The sequence below is a fragment of the Triticum urartu genome, chromosome 2A (assembly GCF_056163025.1).
Source record: "Triticum urartu cultivar PI428250 chromosome 2A, HENAU_Tu73, whole genome shotgun sequence".
NCBI lineage: Eukaryota > Viridiplantae > Streptophyta > Magnoliopsida > Poales > Poaceae > Triticum > Triticum urartu.
In genome coordinates, this window is record NC_141874.1 from 497,561,126 (window position 1) to 497,567,125 (window position 6,000).

The following is a 6,000-nucleotide window of genomic DNA, read 5'->3' on the forward strand; positions in this document are numbered from 1 at the left end:
ATCTCTCACGGTCAACGAAGGATATTCCTTCTCCCAAGACAATCTGATCAAGCTCGGCATCCCGGTTACAAGACATCCTCGACAATGGTAAAAACAAGTCCAGCAACACCGCCCGAATGTGCCGACAAATCCCAATAGGAGCTGCACATATCTCGTTCTCAGGGCACACTCAGATGAGCGCTCCGTACAACTAAAACCAAACCTCGAGTTTCCCCTAGGGGGCGCTGCACAGGGCTCTAGTTTGGACCAACACTCAGAGGAGCACTGGCCCGGGGGGGTTAAAATAATGATGACCCTCGGGAGCGCGACTCCCAAGGGAAAAAAAGGCTAGGTGGCGAATGGTAAAACCAAGGTTGGGCGTTGCTGGAGGAGTTTTATTCAAGGCGAACTGTCAAGGGGTTCCCATTATAACCCAACCGTGCAAGGAACGCAAAATTCGGGAACATAACACCGATATGACGGAAACTAGGGCGGTAAGAGTGGAACAAAACACCAGGCATAAGGCCGAGCCTTCCACCCTTTACCAAGTATATAGATGCATTAATTAAATAAGAGATATTGTGATATCCCAACAAATATCCATGTTCCAACAAGGAACAAACTCCAATCTTCACCTGCAACTAACAACGCTATAAGAGGGGCTGAGCAAAGCGGTAACATAGCCAAACAACGGTTTGCTAGGACAAGGTGGGTTAGAGGCTTGGCTTAACAATATGGGAGGCATGATAAGCAAGTGGTAGGTATCGCAGCATAGGCATAGCAAAAGAGCGAGCAACTAGCAAGCAAAGATAGAAGTGATTTCGAGGGTATGGTCATCTTGCCTGAAATCCTGCAAGGAAGAAGAACGAGTCCATGAAGAAGACAAATGGATGTAGTCGAACGGTTCCTCACAAACGCGACGTTATCGGAACCAACCCGAAGAAGCAACACCGGAAAGAAGCACACAACATAGTAAACAACCAACACATGAACATGGCATGATATGCGGGATGCGGTATGTGATGCATATGCATGATTTGGAAAGGAATGATTGAACCTGGCCTCAACTTGGAAATCCAAGAGTGCCACTGGAAAGAGGAGTTGATTTCGGTTGAAATCGATATAAAGATCACCGGAATCGGATGCACGGTTTGGAAATGGCAAGCAAAACAAATATGGCACCGGTCTGCGATTAACAGCAAGTAGCCTTCTAAATACATCAAGAACAATATGCTACAGCACTCCAACATGGCAACAAAATACATGGAAGGGATCCACTCATGATGCTTGACAAAAGATGAACACTGAGCTACGGCTAATTCACTCAATAACAGGTTCAAACAAGCATGGCAAAAGTGCAAAAGATAACAGGTTTCAGACTTAGTGAAATTAACAGCATGCCAGGAATTTATCATCAGAAAGCAATCTTTAGAGCATGAAAACTACATGCTACATGAACATATCATGGTAAATCAAGGCATGGCATGAAGCTACTCAAAGCATATAATAAAAGTCCTTTAGTAACCATGAGCCAAAAGGGATCAGAAACTACAATTGTAAGCATGTGAACATAGCAAAAACATAAACAGATTCAGACTTAGTGAAAAACTGGAGCATGACAAAACAGATAACGAGTAAGCATGTTTACGAGCTCGATGCACTCACTACAAAGCATGGCATGATAAACTAAGCATACACCCAGCAAGTAGACATGGCATAGAATCTAGACATGGCAAGAACAACATCATAGCATACACGGATCAACAACAACAAGCTCGGCAAAATTGCTAAACATGTTAACAATCTGCCAGGAACATTTTATAGCAAAAGTAGAGCTCAATTGACTCAAGCTAGGGTGCTCCATAATTGCAAACAAAGACATGGATGGATATAGCATCACAATATTAACAAAACATCCTTACTGATCATCCTCAAAAGAGGCACGGATCACTAGGAAACAACATGAACATATGGCATAAAGACAAAAACAGGACAAGGACTTAGTGAAATTCTAAGTCCCTGAAATCAGCATCATTGAGTAAGCTACTTTGCATGCTTGTGCTAGTCACCACAAAGATCACAAAAATACATGGCATACACCCCTGTAAACATGGCATGGCATTCTTCAAAACACATGTAGAGCTCAGGATCATAGCATGCATGCACACATTAAACATGGCAAAATGACAAAAGTGCATTTGCTGAAACAGATCTGAAACTATCATCACATAGCCCTCTTCCAACGACATTTCGGGCATCAAGATGAGCTCAAAAGAAAATGATGCAATGAGATGAAATGATGTACTCGTCGAGACGAACATTTTGATATGCTACACGCACGAATCGGAGCAATGGTGAGGAAGTTATGCACTGACGAAGATTGCATAAAAAATTAGGGTTCAGAGGGAAAAGTCAACTAGGGTGGATCTGGATCTGGATCCAGATCGGACGCGGAAATCGAGGTCGCCGGAAAACACTGTAGCTGGCCAGAGTCTTGCCGGAGGAGAGGAGAGGCTGGTCGGAGCGGGATCCGGCCGGGGTCGACGACGCCGGCGACGGGGCGGCTCCGACGCGGTGGAGCGGTGCACAGCATGGAGGAGCGAGGCGGCGGGGTCGGCAAGGGCCTCCAGCAGCGGCGCGTCGGCTGAAGTGCGGCGGTCGCCGTCACGCCGGCGAGGAGGCGCGGCGAAGGAGGAGGCGCGGGCGCGGTTGGCGGCGGTGGCGACGGTTCGGGTCCCGCGGGCCTGATCCGGGCTCGCGGGCCGGCGGCGGGGAAGCGGTCCGGCGGGACAGGTGTCGGCGGCGGATTGGATGAGGCGGCGGCGACGATTTCGTCCGCTAGGGACGGACATGTTCGGCGGCGTGCGGGGGAATTTTTAGGGTTTCATCTGCGCGGATTTTCGGGGAGAGCCACATATATATAGGTAGAGGGAGCTAGGAGAGTCCAAATGAGGTGCGGTTTTCGGCCACGCGATCGTGATCGAACGATCTAGATGATGGACGAGGTTTAGGTGGGTTTTGGGCAACTTTGGAGGGGTGTTGGGCTGCAATACACACGAGGCCTTTTCGGTCCCTCGGGTTAACCGTTGGAGTATCAAACGAAGTCCAAATGACACGAAACTTGACAAGCGGTCTACCGGTAGTAAACCAAGTCCGCATGACAAGTCTCGGCCCAATCCGATAACGTTTAACACCCGCACACGAAAAGAGGTAGAAAGGGACACCGGAGGACATAGGAGCGCCGGATTGCAAAACAGACAATGGGGAAAATGCTCGGATGCATGAGACGAACACGTATGCAAATGCGATGCACATGATGACATGATATGAGATGCATGACACACAAGCAATGACAAGGCAACAACAGCGAATAACTAGAAGACACATGGCACATCGGTCTCGGGGAGTTACAACAAAGGGTCCCTTAGTGGAATCACGGCATCTTGCATTGTGCGAGGGCGTGAGGAGATTATGGTGGCCCTAGTGGCTTCTTGGGGAGCATTGTGCCTCCACACCGCTCCAAACGGAGATTAGCATCTGCAAGGGTGTGAACTTCAGGATACATCGTCGTCTCCGCGTGCCTCGGTTATCTCTTACCCGAGCCCTTTACTTATGCACTTTACTTTGTGATAGCCATATTGTTTCTTGTCATATATCTTGCTATCACATAGTTGTTTAGCTTGCTTAGTATAAGTTGTTGGTGCACATAGGTGAGCCTAGTTGTTGTAGGTTTTGTGTTTGACAAATTAACCGCTAGGTTTATTCTGCATTTGTTCAAGCCTAAACCGTAATTATTTTAAAAGCGCCTATTCACCCCCCTTTAGGCGACATCCATGATCTTTCAATTGGTATCAGAGCCTCGTCTCTCTTTATTAGGCTTTACCGCCTAGAGAGTAAAGGTGTCGACTAGGGGATTAGGATTCTCTGACACTCTTAGTTTTGATGGCACAAATTTTGATGTTTGGGTAATTTGCATGCTTAATCTCTTTAGGGTCATGGACCCAAATTTAGAGCGAATTGTAGATATGGGGTTTTCTCCTCCAAAGGATCCCCTAAGATTATCTTTAGAGGATGAGAAAAACTCTTATCTCAATGCTCAAGCTTCTAATGTGCTTTTCGATGCTTTGAGCAATGTAGTTATATTTCAACTCATGCCGTTTCGGGATGCTCATGAGTTGTGGACAAAGCTTCAAGATAAATATGGCGTGTCCAAGTTTTGTGGGGATGATTGTTCTCCCTCCATATTCGGCCGTATAGTCTTCTCAACTTCTTCTACTTCACCTACATGTGGTTTGCCACAAGGTAATGATATGGTGAGTAGTGTTGGTCATTGCAATGATGATAGTATGTTTATTGTGGATGATCCTTCATCACTATCTTATTGCAATGCTCCTTCTTTGGGCTTTAACACTTCAAGCACTCCAAATGTTTCACATGCTTGTGTTGATAGTCCTTGCATATCATGTAGAAATTGCTTGACTAAATCTCATGATGATATGTTTACTATGTCTTGTTGCCATGATAAAAATGCATATATGTCCTCGAATTGTTGTGCTAACAATGTAGAGGAAACCCAACACCCTATGGAACAAGATGTGGTCTTGAATGGTGCTTCAACGGATCCTACATCATCATCTATTGCATTTTGCCTTATGGCCAAGGCTTCAAAGGTATCTCCCACTTTGAATCCCAATATATCTTGTGATGATGGCAAGAGTGATGATGATGTTGATTATGATGAAGAGAATGATAATGTTGCCTCCTTAAAAACTAAGGGGGAAATGATTTTTAAAGCCCTTCACAAAAATAAACTTGCTCGTTCCAACTTCATGGAAATCATGTCTATTGCCATTGAAGGCAAGAAATACATTGAGGAGTTGTAATCTCATCTAGAGGAGCATGAGGTCACCATTGAGAAAATGGAAGCTCATGAGCGTGATTACGCACATGAGATCGCGAAGCTATCTCAAGCTCTTCAACATGAACAAACCACATCCGAATCTCTTGAGGAGACCGTTTCTCTAGAATTATCTAGAATAAAGGAATCTCAGGATAGAGCACTCGAGGTGGCCAATGATTTCTAAACTAAAAATGCTAAGCTTGAAGTTGCTCATGCTAGACTCCTTGAGGATTTTGAGCACCTCGAAAATGGCTCAAGGGTCATCAAGGGTGAGATCATCAAACTCACCGAGTCTCATGCTCAACTTGAAGCTTCTTACTTAAAAGAGCTTGCCAAGGTGTTCTCTCCTTTTGTTGTTAGTGATGATGCTTGGGATACTAACTCTATTACTTGTGAAGCATCCATTTTGAAGGAGAATGTTGAGCTTCGGGCTCAACTTGAGTTGCTATCTAGCAATTATGGGAAATTGGAAGAAAACCATGAAAAGCTCTCAAGCTCTCATGATGATCTTCTAGTATCCCATAATGAGATAAAGATAGCTCATGAGGCCATGATTTCTAAGGTAACATCTAGTGAGCCTCATGTGGATACTAGCACTACTTAGTCAAAATGCTATATTGCCATGTGCTAGTCCTTGTAATTCATCTACTCACAATGTTGGTACATCTTGTGATGAATTGCTTTCCTTGCCTTGTTGCTCTAACGATGAAGCTTATACTTCCTCTAGTACTTGTGTTGAGACTAACCATGTAGAGGAAATCAAAGAGCTCAAGGCCCAAGTCACTTCTTTGAAGAAAGACTTGGAAAAGAGTCATGAAGGGAAATTCACACTCAATAATATCTTGAGTGTGCAAAAATCCCCCAATGACAAAGGTGGACTTGGATTCAACTCCAATAAGAAGAAGAAGTCCAAGATGATCAAGAAGAAGGGCTAAGAACAAGTCAAGAATTCGGCCAAGATTATTTGCTTCAAGTGCAAAATTGAAGGGCATCATGTTAGATCTTGCCCATTGAACAAGAAACCCATTAGTGACAAGCAACTAGGGAAGCGGCCACAAGTTCATTCTCATGCTCAACCTCAAGTTGAAGAAAAGCCTCTTCCCAAGAAGACTCAAGCTTAT